Genomic DNA, 17,207 nt, shown 5'->3' on the forward strand with positions numbered 1-17,207 from the left:
GGTGACGTAACTCGCGAGTTTTACTGTGGCCCTATCAGCGCGATTAACGCCACCGATTCACGTAATGTTTCGCGCAGATGAATTACGCTAATTTACCGCTAGTATGGCGTATAAACGTAACGCCCGCGCACCAGTTAGGCTGCGCGCAAATTAACGAGGCGGTTATGAAAAGATACGACCGGCGTCCGGGAGCCGTTTGACAGGGGCGCGGCCGGGAAGCGAACCCGCGTCATTATGCGTAATATTTCTGCGTGGCAGAAACAAATGGCGGCTACGTCCTGACACCGCCGATTCACGTCCAGTTTCTCGTCGCTTCCCAACAGGCAGGCAACGGGACAATAAACCGGCGATTATGGCCCGTAACTGACTGCATCGATCCGTCCATTATTTCATCCCTGCAGTCCCGTCCCACCCCCCTCACCTCCCACTCTCTCTCTCTCTCTCTCTCTCTCTCTCTCTCTCTCTCTCTCCCTCTCCCTATCCCTCCCTCTCCCTCTCCCTCCCTCTCCCCCTCCCCCCTTTTTTTCTGGCTCCAACCACGAGCGTAGCCGTTTTTATTGGAAATTACATAACCTGCCAAGTGGCATTTTGAATGTATAGTTACTGATGTCCCAACGTTGCCTTACTTGCCGAATCCAAACCACGGAATACGAATATAAAACTGTTCGTGATTTGTGTATTCGCTCTAAAATATACTTTCCTGTATGTCGTTTGGCTGCGATCCCAGAACTGCTTTTCGCTATTGCTAGGTCCAAAATGGTTCAAATGGCTCTGAGCACTATGGGACTTAACATCTATGGTCATCAGTCCCCTAGAATTTAGAACTACTTAAACCTAACTAACCTAAGGACATCACACAACACCCAGTCATCACGAGGCAGAGAAAATCCCTGACCCCGCCGGGAATCGAACCCGGGAACCCGGGCGCGGGAAGCGAGAACGCTACCGCACGACCACGAGCTGCGGACGCTATTGCGAGGGAAAAGGAATGTGGCCGAATTAAATCAGACGATGATGAGAGAATCAGAAAGACGAATTTTCCTCTTTGTGCAGAAAAATACCTCGTGGTTGCGGAAGTGCAGAAAATGTAAACTCCAGACTGGAATAGCAATAAAATCGTTTCTAAAAGAGAAATTTCAGAACATCTACTATAAATTTAAGTGTCAGAAAATCTTTTCTGTAGCTATTACTGTGGATAACTGTGCTGAATTAAGAGTAACATTAAATTAGTACGTTCGCAACAACCACATTCAAAGAAGATCATTAGATCGATATTGTTTTTCTTTCTTTTTTCTTTTTTTTCACTGCTATGTACCAAGAAAAAGGTACACAGAACATGTCACGAGGAGCCGCAACCATACAGGGACAACCATACACCTTGTGTATCTAAGTTCCATGCAGCAGCCTCCAGATGGCCTTCATAAACCCAGAATTCTCCGTGCTTCCGCATCACTTCCTCCAGAGCGTCGTATACGTCCCACGCTAGTATGGGCAACTGCCAACGGGAATGCCGTCAACCAAGAACTACAATGCTTTCGCCTGGTCGAGCGAGACACAGAAATTCTTCCACCGACAGACTCAAGACACGACTCTCCTCATACACTCTGACAGTTGCAAGCCAGCTTTTAGGCACTTCAGTACCTGCAGCCCGCTTCATGTACGAGAATGTGAAGGCTGCCTTCCGACTTAGCAGTTACCATTTACGGAAAACTATGATCAGTTACACAGTATCTACGTAGTCACTATGAATGTGACAATATCAAAGACGGTCAAGAGAGAGCAAATATATTTAGATTTCATTGTGTATGGCTTGGACGCCGCCGCTCTCGCCGTAGGGTTCTCGCTTTCCAAGCACGGGGTCACGGGTTCGATTCCCGGCGGGTTCAGGGATTTTCACCTACTCCGTGATGACCGGGTATTGTATCATCGTCATCATCATTATTCATCCTCATTACGGTCAGAGGAAGGCAACGGCAAACCACGTCCATTAAGACCTTGCCTGTGAGGCGGTGCGGGTCTCCCACATCGTCCCACTACGCTCTGTCAAGAAGCATAGGACTTCAAGTGTCACGCACTAACTTGTGCTGAACATAAGAACAATTTTGTAAAATAATCTTAATAAAATAATCTTAATAAATGTTATTAGCTGTAATGGCGTGTTGAAAAGTAATGCTTCCGAACATTTTATTTGCAAACTCTTCAAAGATTTTAAATAAACCAAACATTATTAACATTCTACATAATACAAGAAATTTTTATAAGACTTTCAGAGAAAACTTACAGGGATACCAAGCACCTAGCTTGTGCTTCAAGAAACCCGATGGCTCTTTGGAAACCAACACGAAAAATAACTGCAAAATCTTAGCCCAATATTTCAGTTCCCTCCTCAACTGCGAACCACCCCAAGAAAAGCTTGTCTTCTCTTCTCCAGTATTCACACACCCAGACTCACATGCCCCGGATCTTGAAGAAATTATGGACATAGTCAAGCAGTTGAAAAATAACAAAGCACCACTCATTGCTGAGTTCTGGAAACTAAACGATCCTATACTTATGCAGAAATTACACCATATAATATCAGACATATGGATAACGGAGCAGATACCAGAGGACTGGAAATGCGCTCTAATTCACCCGCTACACAAAAAGGGCGACAAGACAGACATGAACAATTACAGAGGAATTTCCCTGCTCCCAGTCGCTTACAAAATCCTTTCCAAAGCGGTTTTAAACAGGATAGAATCAAAAGCAGATACACTAATTGGTGAATACCAGGCCGGATTCAGAAAAGGACGGTCATGTGCGGAACAGATCTGGTGCTTAAAGACAATATTACAAATGAGGAAATGCAGAAACACAGTAGTTACATTCATCGACTTCAGGAAAGCATATGATTCAGTGGACCGTGGAACCCTGTTTAAAATCATGGAAGAATTTGGGATCGACGGAAAGACACGAAAAATCACAGAACAGACACTTACAGGAACAACGGCCAAAGTGAAATTCATGGGCGAAGTATCAGAACCCTTCGAAATCAAATCTGGAGTCCGACAGGGGGCCGGACTATCCCCAATCCTTTTCAATGTTGTTCTAGAAAAGATAATCAGGGAATGGGAACCTCGCGTAAAGGGTATCCAAATTGGTATCAAGAAAGAGAACCGAATTAAAGTCAAGTGCCTTGCTTTCGCTGACGATATTGCAATTATCACCAATAACAGAACAGAAGCGATTCACGCAGTGGAAAAACTACATGAAATTTCACAAAAAACCGGACTACAGATATCTTATGAAAAAACCCAATACATGGAAAGGCAGCCAGAAAATAAATCCCCTTCAATAACAAAATATGGTAAAATTGCACAAGTCTGCCATTTTAAATACCTCGGTGAAACTATACAGTCCTCAGGAGTAAACCGAATTGCCAATGAACAAAGAACCACCAAGCTCCAGAAAGCCTACAAGCTAACATGGACGCATTACAACAAGAAGTGCATTTCGACAGACGCAAAATTAAGACACTATACAACAGTGATTCTTCCAGAAGCAATCTATGCAGCTGAAACAATGGTGGTTGATGGTCATTCTAAAATTAAGGAAATAGAAAAGCAGGAAAGAAAAATTCTCAGGAATTCTCCAATCAACAAAAATGGCATTTGGATGAAGAGACCACAAAACGAGCTCTATAGAAAGATCAACATAGTAACAGATGAAATCAGAAAGCGCCGAGCCAAATTTTATACGCACATCTACAGAATGGAAGACTCCAGAACAGCAAAGAAATTATTCAATATTATAACAAGGAGTAAATGTGGCACAGAATGGCTGAAAGAAGTCCAGAGGGATCTACAGCAGATGAACATAAAAAATCTCGAAGATCGCACCGAGTGCCGGCATAAAATCACAAGTGTGAAGTTTGGGGAAAGAACATCGCGTCAGCCTGGTAAAAAATGGACAGAGGAACGGAAGAAGGAGCATTCTGAGAGGATGAGGAGGTTTTGGGAAGCAAAGAAGAAAAACATCCGAAGATGAAATTATGAATTCAAGTTCAATCGCTCTCCTAAAGGGGAACAATCGTTATAATAATAATTCTAAATCTTTATTGGTCATGGTTCAAATGGCTCTGAGCACTATGTGACTTAACTTCTGAGGTCATCAGTCCCCTAGAACGTAGAACTACTTAAACCTAACTAACCTAAGGACACCACACACATCCATGCCCGAGGCAGGATTCGAACCTGCGACCGCAGCGGTCTCGCGGTTCCAGACTGTAGCACCTAGAACCGCTATTGGTCATGCCTACATATTTATTTCTCAACACAGTCACCTGGTGACGGGCACAATTCTCCTAGTGAGAGGCGCGCGGTGTAGCCGTGCGGTCTGAGGCGGTTCCCCACTTCCCCCCCTCCCCCTCACCACTTCCCACGCCCCGTCGGAGGTTCGAGTCCTCCTTCGGTTGTTGGTGTGTGTGCTTTCCTCAGCGTAAGTCAGTTGAAATTAGATTAAATAGTGTCTAAGACTAGGGACAGATGATCTCAGCAGTTTGAACCCATAGAACTTACCACAAATTTCCAGTTTTCCCAGTGAGAGGTCAGTTTGCTGATAAAATCACTGCAGAATTTCTGAATTTGCTGATGGAGTCACACTCTCAACTCTGCTTGCAAAGCTTCGTCACTATCCAAGTTAGTTCCTTGAAAGTGTTTTCTGAGTTTTGGAGCCGGCCGGAGTGGCCGAGCGGTTCTAGGCGCTTCAGTCTGGAACCGCGCGACCGCTACGGTCGCAGGTCCGAATCCTACCTCGGGCATGGATGTCTGTGATGTCCTTAGGTTAGTTAGGTTTAAGTAGTTCTAAGTTCTAGGGGACTGATGACCTCCGATGTTAAGTCCCATAGTGCTAAGAGCCATTTGAACCATCTGAGTTTTGGAAACAGATGAAAATCGATATGGAGGATGACCTATGACAGACAACCCAAGGCGTCGGGTTGTAGCAGATGTCGCAGCGCTCGTATGTAGTTTGGCATTCTCATGCTGAAGGAGAGTGTGCTCCATGTGTGGACCAACTGTTCGAATTTGTGCTTTCAGTTTTCAAAGGGTATTTCACGCACCGAATAACAATCGTTACACACCGCCACATTACATGCGACAGTTCGGAGACCTGTAAAGGCAGGGGCTTTCAACTCACGTCATCGACGCAGGATATTCGAACGATTAACTTGCTTGATACGTAATACCTCATCTGATATTGAGAATAAAATAAGAAAATTCGGACCCATTATTTTGCAGCGTGCCTTCGTATTATTCATTGTCCTGCCACATTGCTGTTACAATGCTGCCCTGTCAAATAAGTACACTACTGGCCATTAAAATTGCTACACCAAGAAGAAATTCAGATGATAAACGAGTATTCGTTGGACAAATATATTATACTAGAACTGACATGTGATTACATTTTCACGCAATTTGGGTGCATAGGTCCTGAGAAATCAGTACCTAGATAACCACCACTGGTCGTAATAACGGCCTTGATACGCCTGGGCATTGAGTCAATCACAGCTTGGATGGCGTGTACAGTTACAGCTGCCCAGGCAGCTTTAACACGATACCACAGTTCATCAAGAGTAGTGACTGGCGTATTGTGACGAGCCAGTTGCTCGGCCACCATTGACCAGACGTTTTCAGTTGGTGAGAGATTTGGAGAATGTGCTGGCGAGGGCAGCAGTCGAACATTTTCCGTTTTCAGAGAGGCCCTTACAGGAACTGCAACATGCGGTCGTGCATTATCCTGCTGAAATGTAGGGTTTCGCAGGGATCGAATGAAGGGTAGAGCCACGGGTCGTAACACAACTGAAATGTAACGTCCACTGTTCAAAGCGCCGTCAATGCGAACAAGAGGTGACCGAGACGTGTAACCAATGGCACCCCATACCATCACGCAGGGTAATACGCCAGTATGGCGATGACGAATACACGCTTCCAATGTGCGTTCACCGCGATGTCGCGAAACACGGATGAGGCCATCATTATGCTGTAAACAGAACGTGGATTCATCCGAAAAAATGACGTTTTGCCATTCGTGTACCCAGGTTTGTCGTTGAGTACACCATCGCAGGCGCTCCTGTCTGTGATGCAGCGTCAAGGGTAACCGCAGCCATGGTCTCCGAGCTGATAGTCAATGCTGCTGTAAACGTCGTCGAACTGTTCGTGCAGAGCCGGCCGGGGTGGCCGCGCGGTTCTAGGCGCTACAGTCTGGAGCAGAGCGACCGCTACGGTCGCAGGTTAGAATCTTGTCTCGCGCATGGATGTGTGTGATGTCCTTAGGTTAGTTAGGTTTAAGTAGTTCTAGGTTCTAGGCGACTGATGACCTCAGAAGTTAAGTTGCATAGTGCTCAGAGCCATTTTGTTCGTGCAGATGGTCGTTGTCTTGCAAACGTCGCCATCTGTTGACTCATGGATCGAGACATGGCTGCACGATCCATTACAGCCATGCGGATAAGATGCCTGACATCTCGACTGCTAGTGATACGAGGCCGTTGGGATCCAGCACAGCGTTCCGTATTACCCTCCTGAGCCCACCGATTTCATATACTGCTAACAGTCATTGAATCTCGACCAACGCGAGCCGCAATGTCGCGATATGGTAAACCGCAATCGCGATAGGCTACAATCCGACCTTTATCAAAGTCGGAACGTGATGGTACGTATTTCTCCTCCTTACATGAGGCATCATAACAACGTTTCACCAGGTAACGCCGGTCAACTGCTGTTTGTGTGTGAGAAATCGGTGGGAAACTTTCCTCATGTCAGCACGTTGTAGGTGTCGCCACCGGCGCCAGCCTTGTGTGAATGCTCTAAAAAGCAAATCATTTGCATATCACAGCGTCTTCTTGCTGTCGGTTAAATTTCACGTCTGTAACATATCATCTTCGTGGTGTAGCAATTTTAATGGCCAGTAGTATATTAATTAGCAAGCTTGCAGACGACCACCGTTAAGGAACAATAGGAGGTAAATACTTTTCTGCTATCGCAGGTGGTTGGGCTGAATTAAGATTAGCATTTGGTTACCTCATTTACGACACCTACACTTGTAGTCTCCGCTGAAAGGACAGTAATTTCAGCTCGTTAAAGAGTGCTGCGATGAAAGGGCTCACATATCGAAAGACACTTGTGCGGCCTTCTGACGAGTGATTTAGGAGGAGGGTGGGATGCATGAAGTGCTGTGGATATTCCACTGAAAAAAAAAGCAAATTTGTATGGCTTCGCTGGTACCGCTCGTACGGCGATCTGGGTGGATGATGGCTGTTGAGCCTCGGCGGACTGCCACATTTTATTTCGAGAATCGCCGTATATAGCGCTCCGTGCACGGCTGTGATGCCACTGCGACCGCTACATGGCGGCAAAATCGCCGGCTGATTGCCTTGTCAAGCGCTGTCCGGCGGGACGGACAAAACAAAACAGCGAGGGGGCGGGGGTGGTGGACAGGGAAAAACGAGGCCCACCGGCCGGGGCCTTTATTTATTGGGCTGCGGCGATCGCCGCAAATGCGCGGCGACGGCAGCGGCGGCTGCGCGTGGGCGGGCCCATCACGCACGCTCGCGCGCACCGAAACGGTACCCGGCCACCGTGCATCGGCGCCGCCAACTGCGCTTTTCTTTTTTCCTTACGAAAAAAAGTACTCCTAAGTGGTGTGAGCAGCCAGCCATATCGAGCCGATATCGGTTTTCGCATCTCTTTCTACCTGCGCGTGCTTATACACGTACACACACACACTCACACTGGCACACACTGATATATCGGCGAAATTTTATTTTCCGCTTTCGTGCGCGCAGGATAATCGTATTCCACATGAAAATAAAATGAGAAAGAAAAAGAACGCGGGATCGCCTCTTTAAATGCAGAAAGCAGAACTCTCGTACACTACATCTGTTTTCTGAAAATGGAAAAAAAATTACGGGAAATGAGTCTATAAATAATTTTTCCAGAGCGTATGAATCCTGCTGGTATCGTTCAGTTTGTTCCTCATCCTCTTAATGCGTCCCGTCGCAGAACTGCACTTCGATATGTCGAAGATAACTCCCGACGTAGGCATTAAACTTGAATTATTTTTCGTGTAGCTCTGTCAATATAGACGGTAACAAAATTACAACAGTAACATAGAAAAAACTGGAAAGTTGCGAAGCAACTTCCAGTTCCTTAGTACATCGCATCTGCTCTTGAAATAAATACGGATTATCGTCTGGTTTGCCGTTCCACGGATCGGTTGGCTTCCATACTGTAATACACAGCTGCACTCGCATTCGGGAGGACGACGGTTCAATCCCGCGTCCGGCCATCCTGATTTAGGTTTTCCGTTATTTCCCTAAATCACTCCAGACAAATGCCGGGATGGTTCCTTTCAAAGGGCACGGCCGACTTCCTTCCCCGTCCTTCCCTATTCCGATGAGACCGATGACCTCGCTGTTTGGTCTCTTGCCCCAAAACAATCCAAACCAATCGAGTACACAGCATCTCAATTGCTAACGAACAACTGACACTTTCTAACAAACAACTTTTAATTGCTATGAAACAACCTACAATTGCTACCCGACCACCAGATTAATAACAGTTAAAGTAAATGTAGAGGACGGGACGACTTAACTGCATCGAAGCCTATGCACGAACGCTCTGTATTCATTCGACAGCTCCTGCAGTGCTTGACGTAGGCTGTTATGAGACAGGTTAGTGCGACATCACGTGTGGTACGGCAACGTGTATGCAAGACATCATTTGAGTGTTTACCACCGTGGACGAGCAGTCGGACTGCTCGAACACTGTCAAAGAGTCACTACTGTGGCTACAGAATGGGTGAGCCCAAAAGTGTCATCTCGTGATTAAAAAAGGCCGCTGAAAGGGGAAATGCTGTACAAAAGCATGCCGACGGTGGTAGAGGGACCACTGCACGACAAGAGATTCGATACGTAGGCCAAGTGGCGAAAAGGAACAGACATCTCACTCCTAGGCATATGGCTACAGACCTTGCGAATGTTACCCGGTACACGTGTTTCTCCAAATTTGGAAATTTGTGGTAAGTTCCTATGGGACCAATCTGCAGAGTTCTTCGCTCCCTAGGCTTACGCACCACTTAATCTAACTTACGCTAGGGACAACACACACACACCCACGCCCAAGGGAGGACTCGAACCTCCGACGGGGCAGCCGCGCGAACTGTGGCAAGGCGCCCTTCGACCGCGCGGCTACCCCGCGCAGCGTTTTCTGTCAGAACGATTTTGCGGCAATTAAATCGGTCTGGTGTATATACTCGTAAGCCTGTTACATGCATGTCGGGAATGAGTTCGTTGAAGCAGGGAGCATGTTAGTTGAGATCAGCAACGGTGACGTTCTCTGACGACTCCCGCTTCCCTGTCGCAAGTGGTTCTGGCCAACAGATAGCGTGAAGAGAGAAAAAAACGTGTTACACACCACAGAATGTTCATGAACGTTATCGGAATGGTCTAGGGATTATGGAGTGGGCAGTCATTACGCACAGTAGCCGCCGAACACCGTTACAGTCCAGCTGCATTGCAGGGCGGTATTTCTGATTATGTTCGTCTGTTTAGTGGATCATGTTCGTCTGTTTAGTGGTACTGTCGGTCCCGACTCCCTGTTTATGGACTGCAGTGCCAGGCATCACAGGACTGCTGAGGTGACGGATACACTGGAAACTGAAGATGTTGGACGTATGGCATTCCCTGCGTACTGCCCGGACCTGAGCCCTATCGAATATGCAAATGGTTCAAATGGCTCTGAGCACTATGGGACTTAAATTCTGAGGTCATCAGTCCCCTACAACTTTGAGCTACTTAAACCTAACTAACCTAAGGACATCACACACATCCATGCCCGAGGCAGGATTCGAACCTGGGACTGTAGCGGTCGCGCGGATCCAGACTGTAGCGCCAAGAAGCGCTCGGTCAACCCGGCCGGCATCGAATATTCCTGTGATGCTCTTGGCAGAGGTGTTTCTCAACGAACACCACCTCCTCGAACCATGCAAGGACGGAAAACTGCCTTGAAAAAGGAATTGGACAATATCCCCCCCCCCCCCCCCCAAGGTCTTCTCAACGGTTTGGTAGCCAGCAGGAATGGCTCTGAGCACTATGGGACTTAACTTCTGAGGTCATCAGTCCCCTAGAACTTAGAACTACTTAAACCTAACTAACCTAAGGACATCACATACATCCATGCCCGAGGCAGGATTCGAACCTGCGACCGTAGCAGTCCCGCGGTTCCGGACTGAAGCGCCTAGAACCGCACGGCCACCGCGGCCGGCTCCAGCAGGGATAACAGGTACAAAATGTGCATGAGTGCCCGAGGAGGGCATAATGCTTACTGAGAGTACAATATTGATCTTTATGTTGGGAGTCTGAAAGGTTTTTATGTTTGTTATCCTGCTTTCCCTCTTAGTCAAACCCGTACCATTTTCCGTCATAAATATACCGTGCAGGGTGTGTGTATATAATTTTAGACGTAACTAATTTTCTTGTTACTGAACGTCTTTGGACGCGCATGTAGTATTTGTATCGTTCAATTATGCGTGCGCAGTCTCGTCAGAGACAATGCACTGCCTGGAGACTAGTTAGGTCGTCTTTGCTCTGAGAGGATGTGCTGCAGTTAACTGTTGATAAGAAGAAGAGGAGATAGGGATCTGTAATGGGGATTTCCTGGCGGTGAGCTTGTATAGGAAGGACGCAGAACATGGTACTCTTGGGAATTATCTTATTGTTATGATGGAAGATATTACCATTATGTATTGAATGAGAAGACTTTACTAAGACAGATACATTTTGAGAAGACTGGAATTCAAGGTAACGAATGAACACATTTTACTTTATTGTTGCAACATATAGTTAGGCATTATCGGTTCAATACAGGCATCCAAATCAGGAATTTCTTGACATTTTTGTAAAGTTTTGTCACAGTCAGTGTTAATGGATTTGAAAAAAACGAAAAGAATTTAACTATTAGTATGAGGGCTTTTGAGTTAGAGTAAATTTTCAAGTTGAGTTACATTTGTGTATTTCCCCAATGATAACTTTACATAATTTGTAATGAAATTTTTTCTTATTACTTACTAAGCCTTCAAATTCAAAATGTTCAAATGTGTGTGAAATCTTATGGGACTTAACTGCTAAGGTCATCAGTCCCTAAGCTTACGCACTACTTAACCTAAATTATCCTAACGACAAACACACACACCCATGCCCGAGGGAGGACTCGAAACTCCGCCGGGACCAGCCGACTAAGCCTTCAGTGGTGAAATTTTGTAAAAGGAATAGTGTCAAGAATTTTTTTTCTTAAACAGCTTCTTGAGAAGAAATTTTGGCTAGAGAGTAACTCAGATTACATGATTATCCAGCTCCCATTACCTGATGAACATTCTTTTTTATGAGAGATAAATTTTATGAGAACCAAATTTGCATTGCATTTATTTAAGAGACCGCAATGCTCAGTACTCTGTTGCTAGTAACATATCAGAAATTGAGAGACGCCTTTTCTCCTTTTTCTAAAATAGCAGCTGCACAGAGTTTTCCATTGCGACAAATGTAATCCAAATAGAGGAGATAAAAGTTTCCAGTTTCACAGGGTCAATTAACAGTGTTAAGTTCAATTATTCTAGTTAAAGTTGGAAGTCTTTTTTTGTGAATATAGTGTTGGTTCAGACAAACCATATTTCGTATACATTCTCGCGGTTGGGCTTACTTCTCATTCTCAGATTTAGTTCTTAAGTGTAAACGTGAGATTACCTTATGCACATATTCCTTTTCCATTAATGGAAGTTTTCGGTATGCAACAGCTTACATTCATAAAGAGACTATACATTCAGAAAGGGACAATCCCGAACTAAAGTAAACGGGGGCACAATCACATAATAATCTTTATATTTTTTATTTATTAAGATAACTTTCAATCACTTCACCTCTTTACGTATCTACACCGAAGCGCCAAACAAACTGGTACATTCATGCGTATTCACATACGGGAGATATGTATGCAGGCAGAATACGGAGCTGTGGCCGACAACGCCTATATAAGACAGCAAGTCTCTGGCGCAGTTGCTGGATCTGTTACTGCTGCTACAAAGACAGGTTATCAAGATTTAAGTGAGTTCGAACGTGGTGTTATAGTCGGCGCACGAGCGATGGGACACCGCATCTTCAACGCAGCGATAAAGTTGAGATTTTCCCATTCGACAATTTCACGAGGAATCCGGTAAAACACAACTCTCCGACATCGTTGCGGCCAGAGAAAGGTCCTGCAAGAACGGAACCAAGAAGAGAATTGAAACTTCCTGGCAGATTAAAACTGTGTGCCGGACCGAGACTCGAACTCGGGACCTTTACCTTTCGCGGGCAAGTGCTCTACCAACTGAGCTACCCAAGCACGACTCACGCCCCATCCTCACAGCTTTACTTCCGCCAGTACCTCGCCTCCTACCTTCCAAACTTTACAGAAGCTCTCCTGCGAACCTTGCAGAACTAGCACGCCTGAAAGAAAGGATATGCGGAGACATGGCTTAGCCACAGCCTGGGCGATGTTTCCAGAATGAGATTTTCACTCTGCAGCGCAGTGTGCGCTGATATGAAACTTCATGGCAGATTAAAACTGTGTGCCGGATCGAAACTCGAACTGGGGACCTTTGCCTTTCTCGGGCAAGTGCTCTAGCAACTGAGCTACCCAAGCACAGCTTTACTTCTGCCAGTACCTCGCCAGAAGCAGGATAGCTTCTGTAAAGTTTGGAAGGTAGGAGGCGAGGTACTGGCGTGCTTGGGTAGCTCGGTTGGTAGAGCACTTGCCCGCGAAAGACAAAGGTCCCGAGTTCGAGTCTCGGTCCGGCACGCAGTTTTAATCTGCCAGGAAGTTTTATTTCAGCGCACACTCCGCTGCAGAGTGAAAATCTCATTCAAGAAGAGAATTGTTCAACGTGACAGGAGCGCAACCCTTCCGTTGATTGCAGCGGATTTCAGTGCTGGGCCATCAATAAGTGTCAGCGTGCAAACCATTCAACGAAACATCATCGACATGGGCTTTCGGAGCTGAAGACCCACTTGTGTACGTTTGATATCTGTACGACACTAAACTTTACACTTCGCCTGGGCCCGTCAACACCGACATTGGACTGTTGATGACTGGAAAAAATGTTGTCTGGTCGGACGAGTCTCGTTTCAAACGGTATCGAGCGGATGGACGTGTACGGGTATGGAGACAACCTCATGAATCCATAGATAAGGCATGTCAGCAAGGGACTGTTCAAGGTGGTGGAAGCTCTCTAATGGTGTGCGGCCTGTGCAGTTAGAGCGACAAGGGAGCCCTCATAAGTCTTGATAGGACTCTGACAGGTGACACGTACGTAAGCATCCTGCCTGATGACCTGCGTCCTTTAATGTACATTGTGCATTCAGACGGACTTCGGCAATTCCAGCAAGACAATGCGATACCCCACACTTCCAGATTTCCTAGAGAGCGACTCCAGGAACACTCTTATGAATTTAAACACTTCTGCTCGGCACCAAACACCCCAGACATGAACATTATTGAGGTGATCTGGGATTCCTTGCAACGTGCTGTTCAGAAGAGATCTCCACCCCGTCTTACTCTTACATATTTATGGACAGCTCTGCAGAATTAACGGTGTCAATTTTCTCCCTCACTACTTCAAACATTAGTCGAGTCCATGCTGTGTAGTGTTCGGGCACTTCTGCGTGCTCGAGTTGGCCCTTCTCGGTATTAGTCTAGTTTACCAGTTTCTTTGGCTCTTCAGTGTAGTGTGTTTCATGTCGTCCATCATTGCCTGTGTTTCTTGCTGTCCAGAAATATCTCTGCTCCTTAGCAGTTGTCAAGTAGTATGTACATGACCAACACGAACTCTGCTAGAACAATTTTCCGAGCATTTTTGTGTGAAGAACCCGTGGTCTCCGGTGTCGTGTTATATAACAGTTAAGTGACTGTGATTTATTAGTTCGAGTTATCCCAGCTACGTTTATTTCTGTGAAATTGTTTGAGAACAAAGGAAGAGTCTGTAATATGCATTCATCAAGTCATACAATAGAAAATACAGGGTAATGCAACAAACCTCTGACGAAACACGTACACTTCTATCACAATGTGTTCACTCTATTCCGTCGGTGTATAGCGCGGTACGGAAGAAAAAACAATGGTTCAAATGGCTCTGCGCACTATGGGACTTAACATCTGAGGTCATCAGTCCCCTAGAACTTAGAACTATTTAAACCTAAGTAACCTAAGGACATCACACACATCCATGTCCGAGGCCGGATTCGAACCTGCGACCGTAGCAGCAGCGTGGTTACGGACTGAAGCGCCTAGAAGCGCTCGGCCATAGCGGCCAGCAGGACTGGTGAGTTTGTATCCGAAAATATAAATTGTTTATATACGTTGTCTTCCAAAGTCTTGGCGTCAAACGTCTGGTGATGATACATACACCATGGAAAACAACTTTAATAGAAATAAATGTTCAGGCGTAAGGTGTCTTCTTAATAATTATTCTGCCCCTGAAAGATGGCAGGGCGTAGGCACTTTACGGTGTGCATATGCAATGTGTGTTGCCTATACTCCAATCATCCACTCTGCGTTGAAGGGGGTGAAAGTTTCTGACTCGCTTCTAACATATCTTTCTTCGCTCAGAGACATTCTCTCTAAAGGTTTTCTTCTTAAAAATCACTCCGCGCTTTCTCTGAGGTAGGTAGTGTGCAGATGGAGCGCATCTGGTTAACAGATTTCGCCAGTTCAGCGCCTGTGAGGGGCAAATCGAATCGACAAAAGACACCAAACATCGCTGGTAAGTGTCAGTGAATATTTTGTATATCACAAAATTCGTTCCCCTTGATGTGACCTAGACGTTTGATCCAGAGACTTTCGAACACCCTGTGTAACTAAATGAAGCTCCAGAATCTGCATCTTATTTCCGATCTCCAGTCAACGTGAGGGATTCTAAAAATAGCTCCGAGCACTATGGGACTCTGCTTCTGAGGTCATCAGTCCCCTAGAACTTAGAACTACTTAAACCTAACTAACCTAAGGACATCTCACACATCCATGCCCGAGGCAGGATTCGAACCTGCGGCCGTAGCGGTCGCGCAGTTCCAGACTGTAGCGTCTAGAACCGCTCGGCCACTCCGGCTGGCTGAGGGATTCTAATTACCACGAATTCCTCTTATCATGGATGATTCACACTGTTGGATAACTCATGTCAGCACGTCTCAAAGAAAAAGAAAACTATGCAGCGCACGTGTTGTGAGCTTATACTGTCCTCGGTGGGATTTCTCACCAAGAACGTAACAAAGGAGAAAATTTATCGGTGTGCAGTGAGTAGTTTCAATGATTCGCATAAAAACAATAGAACATAAACAGCGCTGGCAGTAAACGTCGAACCCCCCCGCTCCAACACCTCCCAAACTGTATTTCAAAACACGGACATTGTTTACTAGCGATGCAGTTATTACTACGGCAATCGCCGGCTACACGCCCTTCGTAGCAGCGAGAGTGCGCACAGCATGCCTAGTCTCGAGAGGCCAGCGCGCCGTGTCCCATTCGCGTCATGGCGCGCACGTTCGCGCCTTACGGCCGGCCGGTCTGACTAGCGTGTGAACCCGCCACTGCGCATGCGCCGCCGCCGCCGTCGCCGTCACAGTCGCGCTGTTCATCTTTTTACGAGCGCCCACGCCGAGCCGCGAGCTTTACGACTGGTTCCGGCCCCGCGCTGGGATTTGAGTTTCGTCACTGGACGGTGTAAACATCCGCCGGCCGAGAGCCTCCTCAGCGCGTCACCGACGCCTCCCTCGTCTGTGTTGTTTATTTACGGGTAGCTTATTGGCGCCTCTGCTTATTTCCGTCTTTCACCGCCGCGAATCCGGGACCTCTCCGGCGTCCAAAAAGAGCTGAGGGTCCCTGAGCAGTGGAGTACACGAAACATGATTCCAAAATTAGCTCAACAAACAACAGAAACGTTCGCTTCAAGTTGTTGAAATGGAACCGAAGTGTTCCAATTAGACAAGCAGGTTGTTGAATTCCTCTCAGCCGTGACGGATGAATACACTGTGATCTTAGGGTCACACTATCGAGTCTTGTATAGGGCACTGGTAAGATATTAATGTGGTCCATTGCCGGCCGGTGTGGCCGAGCGGTTCTAGGCGCTTCAGTCTGGAACTGCGCGACCGCTACGGCCGCAGGATCGAATCCTGCCTCGGGCATGGATGTGTGTGATGTCCTGAGGTTAGTTAGGTTTAAGCAGTTTTAAGTTCTAGGGAACTGATGACCTCAGCAGTTAAGTCCCATAGTTCTCAGAGCCATAAGCCATGAGGTGGTCCATTGATCGTGATCGAGCCAAATATCTCAAGAAATAAGCGTCAAACGAAAAAACTACAAAGAAAGAAACTTGTCTAGCTATGGTTGTCCCGATAGATGGCGCTGCCGTAGGTCAAACGGATATCAACTGCGTTTTTTAAAAATAGGAACCCCCATTTTTGGCTGGCTCTGAGCACTGTGGGACTTAACATTTGTGGTCATCAGTCACCTAGAACTTACAACTACTTAAACCTAACTAACCTCAGGACATCACACACATCCATGCCCGAGGCAGGATTCGAACCTGCGACTGTAGCGGTCACGCGGTTCCAGACTGAAGCGCCGAGAACCGCACGGCCACACCGGCCGGCCCCCCATTTTTATTACATATTCGAGTAGTACGTAAATAAATACGAATGTTTTAGTTGGACCACTTTTGTGATAGATGGCGTTCACAATTTTAGACGAACAATTGGTAACAGGTAGGTTTTTTAAATTAAATTACAGAACATTGGTACGTTTGAACATTTTATTTCGGTTGTTCCAGTGTGATACATGTACCTTTGTGAACTTATCATTTCTGAGAACGCTTGCTGTTATAGCGTAATTACCTGAAAATACCACATTAACGCAATAAATGCTCAAAATTATGTCCGTCAACCCCAATGCATTTGGCAATACGTGTAACGACATTTCTCTCAACAGCGAGTAGTTCGCCTTCCGTAATCTTCGCACATGCATTGACAATGCGCTGACGCATGTTGTCAGGCGCTGTCGGTGGATCACGATAGCAATCCGGAGACGTCAGATCCGGTGAACGTGCGGGCCATGGTAAGGTACATCGACGGCCAATCCACCTGTCATGAAATACGC

Source organism: Schistocerca cancellata, chromosome 9, assembly GCF_023864275.1.
Source record: "Schistocerca cancellata isolate TAMUIC-IGC-003103 chromosome 9, iqSchCanc2.1, whole genome shotgun sequence".
NCBI lineage: Eukaryota > Metazoa > Arthropoda > Insecta > Orthoptera > Acrididae > Schistocerca > Schistocerca cancellata.